The following is a 14,370-nucleotide window of genomic DNA, read 5'->3' as shown; positions in this document are numbered from 1 at the left end:
GATTGCGTAGGCCTCTTTCTCGATCTTGGCCCACCGAATCTGGGTCGGACTGACTTTCCTGCTTAGGAAGGCGATCGGGAATTCCCTTCCTCCGTCGTCGCACTGTGCGAGACATGCTCCTACGGCGTAATCAGAGGCATCGGCGACTAGGATAAATTCCTTGTCAGGGTCTGGTGCATAGAGCCAAGTTGCGCGCCCCAAGCACTCTTTGATGCTTTGAAAAGCCTTCTTAGCCTCGTCATCCCAAGGAAGTCGTTTAGAGGTCCGTCTTTTTCTCAGATTAGTCAGAGGGAGCACGACCCGCAAATACTCTGGAACATACTGCTTGTAGTAGTTCGCCAACCCCAGAAAGCTTCTTAGCTGCCGCTTCGTTTGGGGCGATGGAATCTCCTCAATAGCACGTATCTTAGTCGGGTTGACGCTATGCTTACCCGACCCCACGATGTGACCGAGTAACTCTACCTTACTTCTCGCGAACCGGCACTTTTCTGCATTTGCAGTGAATCCCGCAGCCGCTACGGATTTGAGGACGTTGTCGATGTGCCTCAGATGCTCCTCCCATGTCTCGGAGAAGATGACCAGGTCACCGATGTAAGCGCAAGAATACTCTCTGTGTGGCGCCAACACCTCACTAATGATTCGCCGGAACCTGGAGCTGGCGTTCCGGAGCCCAAAAGGCATTGCTTTCCACGCGTATTGCCCGACCGGCGTTACGAACGCCGTAAGAGCTTGAGACTCGTCATCTAATGGTATCTGCCAATACCCCCTCAGCATGTCGATTAGGGTGATGTAACGCGCCTTTGCAACCTGAAGTAAAAGCTCCGATGGTATGTTCGTGGGGAATGTGTCCGGTTCCGTAATACTGTTGAGCCTACGGTAGTCGCAGCACAGCCTTATGCCACCATCCTTAGACACGCACACCACGGGATGTGCGTGGGCGCTCTCTACCGGGAATATCAGTCCCCACTCTCGCAGTTCGCCGACCTGCCTTTCTACATCCTTCCAAAACACCATTGGCACCTTGTAAGCGTGTCCAGCCACCACCTCAGCCCTTGGTCTCAGCTGTATCCTGTGTGTGCCGATGGTGCACACACCCGGCTTACTACCAAACACTTGCCCGTTTTTAGCGAGCACTGCGGTAAGCTCTCTCCGTTGCGATGGGGTGAGATAGTCCAAATCCTCGGCCGACATGGTGTTAGCCTGACCAGACGGCGTTGGGAATGTAGGAACGTCACGGAAGTCACTGTCCCCCTCGAAAACTGTCCCCACGACGCTAACGCGCGCATGATACGCTCTTAGTTTGTTGGCGTGCACAGATCGGCGTGTGCCGCCTTCCAACTCGATCAGGTAAATGTAGGGCCGCAGCTTTTGTACAATTCTCGCCGGCCCTGTCCACTTTCCCATCAATTTACCTTGACCCTCCTTCTGGAGCCACAACACTTCGTCTCCGTCAGCGAAGTGTTTATCTGTGGCACGGAGATTGTAGCGACTGGCGTACTTTCTCTGCGCCTCGGCACAGTGGCCTTCGGCTCTCCCATTTACCTCAGCTAATTTATTCCATAGCTTCAAAAGGTATTCCTCGGCTCGAATTGTCAGAGTCGGGAACGGACCAGTCTCCACTCCATGTCTTTTGCAAAATGGAGAGTGGCCCCACTGGCACCCTCCCATACATTAGCTCGAACGGAGAGCGGCCCGTCGTTTCGTTAGGCACCTCTCTGTGCGCCCGTAGCAGGAACGGGACAAATCGATCCCAATCCCTGCCGTGCTCCTCAACAATATGGAATAGCATGGACTTGAATGTCTCGTTTCACCGCTCGACCAGTCCGTTGCTTTGTGGGTGGTCGGGCGTGGAGAATCTCGGGCATGCTCCTAGCCTGCCCAGCAGCTCCCTAGTCAACTGAGCCGTGAAGTTTGTGCCTTGATCAGAGCACACCGTTTCCGGCACCCCCATTCTTGCAAAGATCTGTAGCAACGCCTCGCACGTCGCCTTCGCCGTCAGCGCGCGCGAGCAAACTACCTCGGGCCACCGGGTGTTTACATCGACCACGCATAGCGCGTAACGGTGCCCGCGCATGGATGGTGGTTCAATTGGCCCTATGCAATCGATGTTGACAACTTGAAACGGACCTTCTGGTCTAGACAAGGGCGTGATTGGCACTCGGTCGAGAGTGCGCGCAGGGGCCTTCACCTGGCACGAGCGGCACGTACGGCAGTACTGCTTCACATCTCTCGCTATGCCTGGCCAGTAGAACGACCCCTTTATTCGCTGCAGTGTTTTTCGTTCACCCAGGTTCCCTGCCCACACCGAATCATGCGCCAACCTTAAGACCTCTGAGCGCGGTTCTGATGGTAGCACCAACTGACAACAGTGGCGTCCGGCAACTGGCTCTCGGTGGAAAAGCAGCTCGTCTTGTATAAGCATGCCGTTTGAGCCCTCTTTTGCCTGCGCCCAAGACTCGCTTAGTGATTCGTCAGCCCGCTGTGCGTTGCGGAACTGCTGCCTCGCCGTCTGGTTCGTTTCGGTTTTGCTGATAGCGGGCTCAGCCTCTATGGCGAACGCTATTTTATCATCGCCACTAAGGCTCGTATCCGGCCTCTCTTGTTCGTCGGTGTTTAATTCCTCAGCTCTTATCCCGTCTGAATGAATTGTTACTCTCTCCCCGAGAAGCTCCTCATAGTCACCTGGCGTAATCAGGGCGTCTACGCCTGCGACTTACTCATCCGTAAGAGCACACAGCACTCCACGTTCGGAGGGATTAAATGAAACTAGCGGTGCACCTTCAATTGCCTTCAATGGCACGGAAGCTAGTTCGGCGACTACCTGACTTCCAAACGCTCCTGTCAGCTTCAGTGTTGACCCCGCGCTTTCATACTCCCGGAACAGCGACTCACGAACGACCGTCACGTCGGCACCTGAGTCAACCAAGGCTTTGAGCTCGTGACCCGCGCTCTCTATTGCGACAGTCCTTTCTTCACCTGTTTCTTTGTGTCGCCTGCTAGCCTACGCCTCGTGCTGCTCAATAAATGAAACGCCTACACGAGCGACAATCTGCCTCTCGCCTTTGCGACTGGTGCTTCCATCTTGTGCTGCGGCCATTCCTCTTCTCGGGCATTCCCTCGAAAAGTGGCCCCTCTCGTGGCTCCGGTAGCACTGTCGCCCACGACGCCCCTCAGCTGTGCTGCCTCCCGATTGAGACAACGTAGCGGACCGCTTCTCGGCAGTGTGTTTTCCCGTTGCCCCCGGAACTGATCCTACTGATGATCTACACTTCCGACTTTCTTCGAAATTCTCTGCGAGCTCGACAAGGTCGCTAGGTTTAAGATCTCCAGTTTTCTCATTCAGGACAACGTATGCCCTCGCAATGGCGCCTAAGCATTCCTTCAGTCGGTCTACCACCGTCAGTTGCTTGAAGTCCTCCATCGTGCACGCTTTACAGGTGTCTAGGTAATAGTCGAGGTAATTCTCCAGTCGTACAGAAAAGTGCTCGCAATTTTCTCCGGCTACCTTAATGGTTGACGAAAATAGTCTCTTGTATTCTGCAGCCGACACTCTCAGGCCATTAAGAATTTTATCTTTCAGAGAGGCTAAATTTTTCCTTTCCTCTGCTGAGAACCGCACGAGGAGCCCCCGCGCCCTTTCGCTAAACCTCGGCAACACCAGTTCGGCCCACCACTCGGTCGGGACATCATATGAGTATAAGGTAGCTTCCACCTCCTCAAATCATCCAGGCACTAACCGCTCGTGACTCGGCATAGGTGCCAGGACGCCCTTCAATAGGCTGGCATATTTTAGCCTCCTATCTTCGTCTGCGCCGGTGTTCATTGCAGCGGTGCTTCCGCTATTGCTAGCCTCCGTGCTCTGCATCCGTCACAATCGCTCTGTTTCTAGAATCAATTTCTGATTCTCCGTCCGCACTTCTACAATCTTCAATTGCAACTGCAGCAATTCGAGCTACTCCGACGTCGCTACTAGTGCGGCGTCTACATCGCCCTCGCCTGTCTTGCCCGCGGCTGCCAACTCTTCAGACTGGTCCCCTTCTGCCATATCGGCCTCTTCCTTAGCGCTATCGCTTCTCAAATCCCAGGGCTTTGGCATTGCATGCGCCCACAGACGCCAAACGGGTACTCGCCTGATCACCGCAGCGTCCGTTGGCGTGGCTCGCCGTGTCTCGGCTTGATCCGGCCTTCCAGGCGGCTGTCGAGGTCCGGCGTTGTCGTCGTTCCCGCAGACTCCAGTTTTGTCACAGCAGATCCTGTCGACTGCGCCAGTTATCATTCGAAGCCTCTGCCCAGCTCTCACCCGCCGTGCTCGTCTCAAGAGCCGACGGTCTGTTGAGCTTCAGGCCTTCGAAGAGGTCCTCCCCTCACCCGCCGTGCTCGAACCGCTGACCAGCGGTCTGTTGGGGTGTTCCTGCCGGGCACCTTGGAGGACTGCTACGACGCCCGACCAACACTTTCAATCGTTTATTGCGTCTCGAACTCTATCTCCTGAAAACACCAAGACAAGCGATTAAATAGCCTGGCCGGACATAGAACATCCAACCTCGCCATTCTGGCGCGAGGTTGATACATCTGGGCGGAACAAAACGTTTCCTCACAGTTTCTCCTCGCAATCGGACGCACTGCACCAAACGACTCTCTTCGCACTCTCCCGCGGTCGTCACGCACTACGCAGTGTTCGGAGTCCGCGGCTCGCACCCCGCGCACCACTGCCGAAGACAGGCGATTCTTGCATCCCATGGAACGGGGTTCGTGTTACCCGCCGCTCATCTCAAGCGCGAAGTCCCGCCGCCGGAAGCTGTTGTTGATCGCACTTGCCGCCGCGTGAAGAACACGGCGTCGCCTTACATGCGGGCGGCGTAGGTTGCTTCGAAGTTTGTAAACGGACGCAGAGAGATGCGCTTCAACGTTCGGAGACCGCGGCTTGCATCCCGTGCGCCAGTGTCAGAGACGCGCGAGATTCGCATTCCGGGGCGCGAGGTCCTTACCCGCCGCTCATCTCACGTGGCAGGTCCCGCCGCCGGAAGCTATTGTTGATCGCACTCGCCGCCACGCGGAGAGCGCGTCGTTGCCTTACGCCAGGGCCGCACACGTTACGTCGAAGAGAGTAAACGGCCGCAGCAAGAGGCACTTGAGCCATGCGTGTCGACGCCGCCGACGCTCCAAGGTTCGCGGGAAGCGCTGCCGGCCCAGACGAACTGCAAGGCGCGCACCACAACACCACAACAACCGCTCTCGAGTAAACAGAGTCGCAGCGACGCTCGCCGGAATGTGCGGCTGGCCCAGCTGCTTGCGTCTACCCTTGACCGCCGCCGGCGCATTCGAAGGGGAGCTCGCAGTCTTTCAGGCTCCGATGACGCACGTCGCGTTGACGAGCGCAACACATCGCAAGCATGTTCGTAAGTGCCCGATTGGTACGTTCAATGAGTCCAATTCGTCTTGGGGGTGGTACGGCGTCGAGTGACGAAGATGGCATGAACAAAGGCGCTGTAGCTCTTCCCCAACGTCTGCCGTAAACTGGCGACCACGGTCACTGATAACGACTCTAGGACGTCCATGCCGGAGGATGACAGCATGAAGAAGAAAGAAAGAGACTTCAGGAGCGCTGGTGGAAGGCAGGGCGAAGGTTTCACAGTAACAGGTGAGGTGATTAACGCACACGATGACCCAACGGTTACCGCTGAACGAGCTGGGAAACAGGCCAGGCAGATTGATACCGACTTGTTCATATAGTGTGCTTGGAGGTCTCACAGGATACAGGTGTCGCGGCGAGAAGTTGTGGGAAGCTTGAACCACTGACACTGCACGCAGGTGGCCACGTAGCACTGCACCCCGCGACGCATTTTTGGCGAGTAAAAACGTTCTTTGGTGCAGTTAAGGGTCCAGGCACACCACAAGTTCCTAGCCATCACGTCATCGTGCACTGCGTGTAGAACAGAAAATACAGAGTAGCCGGAACAATGAGGAGGAAGAGCGCACCTCCAGGCGAGTAATTCGTTCTACAGAGTAATCCGTCAGAAAGGGCTTGCTGATGTCGGGTCACGGGCTTCGGCAAAAAACTCTGCCAAGTGCTGATCCTTGCATTGTCCGGTCTCGAATGAGCCAAGATCCGGAAACTATTCGGAAACGGCAGCGAGATAGTCGTCAAAGTTTTCATTATCGGCTGTAGTAGCCGCGAGCGGCATCCACGAGGGGAAGCTGCGTCGGCGTGTTGGCGGCCACTTTTGTAAGACACTTTGAAATTTGCCTCTTGCAGGCGTAATGTCCAGCGGACCAACTGACCGCAGAGCTCACGCAGATTCACAAGCCAGCGCTGAGAATGATGGTCTGTGACGACTGCAAAAACACGTCCATAAAGGTACGAACGAAACCGTTGTACTCCGAAAACAACGGCGAGACGCTCTTGCTCGGTTACAGTGTAATTGCGTTCCGACTTTCTGAGGCTGCGACTTGCATAAGGGACAACGTTCTGACTGTTGTCATGGCATTGGACTAGCACAGCACCCACGCCGATGCCGCTAGCGTCACTGTGGAGTTCAGTGGGTGCTGTCGGGCAGAAATGACGCATTATTGGCCGCGAGGTGAGGAGAAACTTGACCTGGCGAACGCGGAGTCGCATTCGGGAGTCCACTGGAAGGGAGTGTCTTCCTGCAAGAGACTTGTAAGCGGGTAGGCTAATTTAGAACGAAACGAAGAAAATATGCGCAGTCTTAAGAAACTCCAAAGCTATTTCACTTATTTGGGCTTTTTGACTCTGCTTACAGCCTCAACCTTCTGCGGGTCGGGCCTGACGCTATCCTTGTCAACCAGATCACCAAGCACAGTAATTTTACGCTCACCTAAGCGACATTTCTTGAAGTCCAGCACGAGGCCCGCTCCCTCTATGCAGTCTAGGGCAACGGCTAAGAGCTGATATGTTCGGCGAACACTCCCCCCCCCCCCCCCTCCTTGGAGTTTGTCTAGTCAGGCAACTACCAGTGCTACACGCATCGATTACAGTGACGCTCCCCGGATCACCCGCCCCAGCCTCAGTGCGAGAGCTCGCCCGCAACGCCACCTGCGGAAGCCGGAGTACAACGACCGCTTTGACAATGGCTACGTGGTGCGTTATTCCAAGCGCCCCCGCGACCCACCAGTTTGTTACCGATGGGTTCTGATCCGTCACATCTTGAGATTCTGCCGTCGCCGCGGCCAGTTTTCCCGCTACTAGTGCCAATGGTGGCACCATCGTCCGAGTTCCAATGCGCCTGTTGATGACCATGTCTTTACGTCATCTCACCGCCCGTCCAGCTACGCGCCACTACGGAACGACTCCCCTGCCTCTGACCGAAGCCTGACTCCACCTCCGCACCTCTCTCGCCGCTCGCTTCTCCCCAACGTCGCTCCCCCCTGTTACCGGGAAAGTAGCGTTTTCGGCCAATTGAGGTGCGGTCGCCGAGTCATCGATATTGCGGATTCATCTCAAAATGTTATGTTAAAGAACCGCCTTGAAGCTTTAGTTGAAGGTATTTGCGTCATGGCCTTAGTGGAATCTGGTGCCACAGAGTCGGGATGATTTCAGCTTTCAAGAACCGTCTGGGTCGTAAAATGATGTTCGCTTGGGACAGCGCTGCCATATTCCGTGGTTTAGGAGGAGAATCATTGGTTCCGATTGATATTTGTTTCGTAAATGTAGTGATCACTGGCCACGTGTTCCGAACTGAATTCACGGTGCTCCATCGGTGTACGCACGACATCATCCTAGGTATTGGCTTTTTACACCAGTGTGGCGCTACTCTCGACTTCCGCATTGGCGACTTATAATTAAGTCCTGGCCTTCGGTCAGCTCTCATAGAAGACTCGCCGGTGGTTGCTCAAGCGTTTTCTGTCTTTGTAGATACCGTCGTTCCAGCGCTGACTGCCATATTCGTTCCCGTTGTGTCTTCGAGAATGGTTTCTGATGCCTTCGATGCTGTGGTGGAACCTGGTTCCCTGAACTCCGCAAAGAAATATGCTCTGCTACCCCGCAGCCTTGTCCGTGTGACCGAGGGCCATTGCACTCTTTGGAGTGTCAATCATTGCAACGAAGCTGCCGTATTGCCGTGTGGTTTGAAACTTGCCAGCTTTGGACAACGTTTTCTGTGCCCGTTGCCGTGCTCACTGACAACGTTTACTGTCCCGCTAGACGCCTCGACCTGACCGACTCTCAATTCCTAGCTATGGTCAGCAAATCCCTCCCCACCAGCGACCACCGGGTACTAGTGGCCGTTCTTATGAAGCATTAAGCCGCGTTTGACTTCGGTCGCGACCAACCACCGCCGATTCCAGCTTCCCGTACCCGTCACATGATCAATACTGGATCTGCACAACCGATTCGACAGAAGCCATACCGTGTCTCGCCTTCCGAATGTCAGATAAAGGCGCGGCCACACTACGCCGACGATCGGCCGATTTCAGTCTGGCGACGGTCGGCGGTAGCGATTTTCGTGCTGTCGGCGCGTCTGTCACACTGCGCAGACGCTGACCGAGCGCCGATCGCCGCCTGACGAGCGCATCATCGTCGCGTCGGCGGGATAGCAACCTTCGGCCGACCCCTGCGTCCATGCCTGCGTCACACTCTGCCGACAACAGCGCCGACCTCACGCCGACGTCATCCTATCCCGACGGCTCGACGCTGCTGCTTCGTGCGCGCGGCTCCCATGGTCTCTTTGTGGCGCAGACACGTGCTCGGCGAGGCGGTGCAGTGGGTGACGTCCACGCAGCGGGCGCGGCTATTGCAACATTGGTGCAGCTCGAGGCGATTGATGAACCACCGGAGAAAAATCGGATAAGTAGTCGCCAAGTGCGTCTGCTATTTCGCTGTAGGCGACTTCTTTCAAATCGCGCCGATAATAGTGCTTGTGCCGCTCGTCCCAAATGAAGCGCCTTTCTTCAATGAGCGCGATCAGTTCAGCCTCCTCTTCGGTTGAGAACGACGCCGACTGTGACATGATGATAACACTCGGTGGAGCCGAGCATAGCTGGTAAAGTCGTTCGCACGTGCATAGGAATTTCGAAAACGGGCGAAGTGTTTTATACCAGTGATAGCAGCGATGGCCTTGTGTCTTGATGAATGTTGCTGCGCGTGTATTATTTGTTTAAATAATGATTGCACTTCGCGCAGCGAGCTCGGTACTCGCTTTTGGCCGGCGAATGTTTTCGCTCGGCCATCGATTTGCCCAAGACACCTCGGCCGACGGGTTTCGTCGGTATCTTTGGTCGGCGACGTTGTGACACAAGGATGACATTTAGTCGCTGGGAGCGTCGTCGTCGTCGTCGGTGCAGTGTGACTGGCTAGTCGAAGAACGACTAGGTTGGCCGACGTGACCGCAGATCGTCGGCGTCGCTATCGCGTCGGCTAGGGGTCTCGTCGGCCTAGTGTGACCGTGCCTTAATAGATGAACAAGTCAGTGACAAGTTGCACCGCGGCATAATTCAGGAATCTTCAAACCCGTGGGCTGCTCCGGTGATCCTCGTCAAAAAGAATGATGGCACTTGGCGATTTTGCGTTCACTATCGCCGACTTATCACTGTCACAAAGAAGGATGTTCACCCGCTCCCACGCGTTGATGATGCCATCGACTGCCTCCACTCAGCGTACTACTTTTCCTCGGTGGATTTACGGTCCAGATGCTGGCAGATCTCAATGCACCCGAAAGACAAAGAGAAAACGGCGTTCGTGACCTCTGACAGGTTGCATGAATTTAATGTTATGCCACTCGGCCTTTGCAACGCTCGTGTCACTTTTGAACGATTTATGGACACGCTTTTACGTGGCCTGAAGTGGCAAGTTTGCATCTCTTATGTGGACGATGTTATTTTTGGAAGTACCTTCGCCGAACATAACAATATGAAGTGACAGTGAGAAGGAAAGGCCGAAGGAAAGACCAGGAAGACCGTGGTATTGACCGCGAGAAAGAACCAGTTTGTGACCCTGCACGGGGGAAGCAGCTTGGGAGGGGTGTATAAAGAGGAAGGACGAAAGGGGGACTAGTTTAAAATGAGTCTACGAAGCACTTTTCCTGCGGCTTTTGTGGGTAATATTGCAATCATCAATCAACAACAAATTGTCAGTGTTCTTAAGCAAGCCGTTAAATTATGCTCACGGTGTTGGAAAGAAAATTGGGTGAATTCTCGATTACTTTTTCTTATTGCGAAGTTAGCATTGAGCTTTTGCTTTTATTTGTTTGATTTCATTCCTTTAGTGCTCTCTTCTTTATGGAAAGGGGACATAAGGCATGTCCAATACAGTCTTTGCGTACCTATATTTTCGACACAAAAGGACTGCAGCAGAAGGAATTGTGACGACAGAAGTATTGCAGGTTGGCATGACTTGTAAAACCAGAATGCTTTTTTGTCCAGAAGGCTGATTTTATTATATCCAGCTGAAACTTACATAGCTTCCTAAAAGTAAGGCAAGCAGAGCTTTGACATTCAAAGCACCAACCGTCGGAAGCTTGTCATGTTCTCAGTTCTAGAAATCAGTGGCACGGCTGCTATCCTGTCGTCTCGACCAGCTGGCTTAACAACGCTGTAGGATTGATTCCTGGCAATAATAACATCTGCCTCATTTTCAGTGTTTTCTCTAATGCAGAAACATACGTAAGATGTAACATCAAAATCATATCCCCTTGTGGCATTACAGTAGCGCTTTCGCGAACTGAAGTCATGATGATGGTGATGATTTTTAATGGCGCAAAACCAGTTTTGGTCAAAGAGCGCATATTTAAAATATCACAAGATTGACGTTATTAGAGCGAGCAAAAACCCGCAAAGCTTCCTAAAATAAGGGAAGGAGCTCTTCGTAATTCAATAGACAGATTTAGTGAGAAACTTGTCGCGTTCTAAGCTGTTAAAATCAGTGGCATTGTGATCGCCTCATCTCGAGCAGCTGGCTTAACAGCGCTGTCTTCTTCTCTCCTGGTAAGCATAACATCTTCCTCATTTTCAGCGTTAGTTCCTATGCAGAAACATACGTAAGATGTAACAGCAAAAACATGTCCCCTTTTGCCATGCTAGAAGCGGTTTTGTGAACTGAAGACCTGAAGAAGATAATAATTTTAATGGCGCAAGAGCCGCTTTGGTCAAACAGCGCATGTTTGAAATGTCGCAATAAATTACTCAGGAAATGCTTGCAGAAGAAACCTATAGAAATCATGCACATTATTAAGCAGGGCTCTGCGTCACCACCATTGATGTATATAAGTGATATAATAAATACTGAAATAAAACAACAGACAAACCAGTTTAGGATATAATATAGCCGCAGGAGGGAAGTCGTACAGGTAACGAACTAGAACAAAAAAATTCACCGACGTCGCATACGCCATACCATGCGCCACATGCGGAGCGGTGCATATAGGTCTGTCAGGTGACATTGAAATAAGACTTTGAAAACCCCAGCATGACGCGAGGAATCAGCGACTTTGAACGCTCTGGCTGAGCATTTTTTATCCGTCAGCCTCAATATCGACTGGGGCAGAGGCACGTGGGCTTAGAGAAGAGAAGAATAGAACATAGCTCTGAAGAATCTTTCATTAATTAAGTGACGGCGTGTTCGCTGAATTCCGACGATGCAAATCTGTCACTAGTATGCACATGATTTGTAGATTTTGTCATGAATTGTATTTAAAGCGACAACACTGTTTCGCCTCCATTTGTAACAAGGCTACCGTGTGGGAGCCGAAACATCGTGTAATCATCATCGCCGCTTATTTTTTCTACAATCCTTCAAACTTTATCAATTCTCAGTTGAACTTAGTTAAATAAATAAAGTCTGTGAAATAAATAATAGCTAGAATAGCTGGGCTAATGCGCACAAAGTGCACTAAAACATCCTCAGCAGCACACTCTTTATAACAGCAATAGTCCTCAATAAACCCTCTTACTACAATACACCGGTTGTTGTGACCGTACTTCTAGCCACGTGGGCCAGACCAGTAGCAACCATGAATAATCAACGAGGCCGACAACCTCGCGACGGCGGTGGGAAGTGGGATGCTTGGAATGCCCCTCCGAGCCTCAGCGGATTAGTGTAGCAGGAATGTCACGGGCCATTGTCAGCAGTAACCCCAGCGAAATTCCTTGAGCGGAGGTGACCACTATAGCGGCGAAGGCCGGAGACGCGCCGGAGGTATTGTCCGAGCGACCACAGCGGAGGCGACGTGCCGGCGCCAGTCACGCTGGCAGTTAATTGAAGACTTCTGTGTTCCCGTCTCGTGTTATCGACGATCGGCGGGGAAGAAAGTTCATTCACCTGCTGGAAGACTTCGGGAGATTCCTGGATGAGTCAGCATCTCCCCCCCCCCTTCCCATCGACCCAGCTGCGAGAGAGGGGAACAAACCCGCACCTGCCGAGCCGTGGGTGGTAACACGAACCTCCCCTTCGGTCCATCCGATTGGACAGTGCTCGTCGAACATTATTCCCCAGCCAGGGATCTGGGGAATCCGAACGATATTTAACTCGGCCGTGAGTGTGGCCGAGAGAAGCCTGCTAGCTCCAGTCGACTACGGTTGACGAAGACGTTCCCCTTCCACTGAGAGTCATTCTCAGTCCTGCTTTGTAAATAATGTAAATAAGTGTATAAAGTTTTTTCGTTACCTTTCCTCCAAACCCAGTCTCCCATACTCCTCGTCTAATCACCGGTCCCCGGCCATGCTACCCGGGTCGCAACAACTGGTGGCAGCGGTGGGATCGTCTGCGTGGTGTCCGTGCTCCGGTTTTGGTGAGTGTACTGCCTTCTCTCCTTGAGTATTGCCAGGCTTAGCTTTTGTGCTGCTCTTCCTGGTAGTGTAAGTTGGTTGCAGTAGCCTGTTTGGATTTAAACCTTGCGCTGCACCAACAACATCCTTGAGAGACTTGCGATTACATTATTACCGAGCACTTAAGGGCGGTCATGGACTGGCGAAAGCTGCGGAAGATGGACCTGATCTCCTTATCTGCGGAATTAGGGATTCATTGTGGGATAACCATGAAAAAATTGCAGGTTGTCAAAGCGATAGAGGACCTTGGTTTTGATGATGAGGAGATAGTGGAGCACTGGGAGGATTTAGAGGAACGAAAAAGAAAAGAGGAACTGGAATTGCAGGAACGGAAAAGAAAAAAGGAGTTAGAGGAACGGAAAAGAAAAGAGGAATTGGAGGAACAGAAAATAAAAGAAGAATTGGAATTAGCGGAACAAAGGAGGAAAGAAGAGGTGGCGCGAGAAATGAAGCGACTGGAGGTGAAGCTAGCGGCAGTTCAGGCAGAAGCAGCAAAGGCGGAGCGAGAAACGCGAAAGCTTCTGAAATGGCGAAGGGCTCGAGATCGTTTGAGGACTTTTCGAAGAGGCGAAAGCTTCAGAACTTTCCTCGAGAATTTTGAGCGAGTCTGTACGGAAGAGGAGCTAGATCAGGGCGAATGGTCAAGGATGTTGCTGGCTATCCTCCCTTGTGAGGTCAGCGCCGTATTAGCGCGACTGTCCGATGAGGATGCCGACAACTATGACATAGCAAAAGGTGCCCTCTTCCGTTTCTTCGGCATACGTATGATGGTGGAGTGTAAACGCCAAAGTGAAGATGCAGCTAGGGACACAACAGTTGCGCAAGACAGCAACGACAAGGCAGGTATAAGCGTAGAGAGAAGTGCCGGTTCAGCAGAAACGGCGGCAAGACCTGTCGATTTAAAGGCAGTACAAAAGGATTGTTGCACTACCAGTCATAACAAAGGCACTAGGGATGATTTGGTTGAACTCGCTGGCAACAAAGAAATGTGTCACAAGGCAATATCAAACCCTCAGAGTCATGCCGATTTGAAAGGGCAGGATGAGGCAAAGGCAGCTCAGGGTCAGATAGACTGCGAAAAATCTCATCTGAATACACCTGGTGAGACACCCGAGAAAATTTCTTTGGGAGAAGATGACGACAGAGTCGCAGCGGCCAGCGACAGAACGCCAGACAGTGAAGCACCGAGCTCAGACAAGATCACTGAGGCGTGCGAGTTTTCAGAGAGATCGTTACCTAGCACTGACTGTAGGGCTCAGGTGGTTTTGCTATGCGAGGAAAATTCCACACGCGACGAGCCTCCGGGAATTACTGTGTTGGCTTTTGACGCTGCGGCGAGGGCAGGCACCTTAAAACGTGACGGCACCGCAATACCAGAAAGCAGTAGCGCACTGAAGGGGACAGGTGCAGGATCGATTGTAACCGAGGAATGCGCATCAGCGCTGCATAAAAACAAAGGTCATCTCAAAGATGAAAGAAGGACAGCCGCACGCGACCGAACACCCGACAAAGAGCAGCTCAGTGTAAGCAATATCGCCGCGGCTAGGTACAGACCGCAGGAGAGCGAACCATCGTGTTCAGCGGATATTA

The sequence above is a fragment of the Amblyomma mixtum genome, chromosome 9, assembly GCF_055824585.1.
Source record: "Amblyomma mixtum isolate Tamu chromosome 9, ASM5582458v1, whole genome shotgun sequence".
Taxonomy (NCBI): Eukaryota; Metazoa; Arthropoda; class Arachnida; order Ixodida; family Ixodidae; genus Amblyomma; species Amblyomma mixtum.
This window is presented reverse-complemented; position numbering follows the sequence as displayed.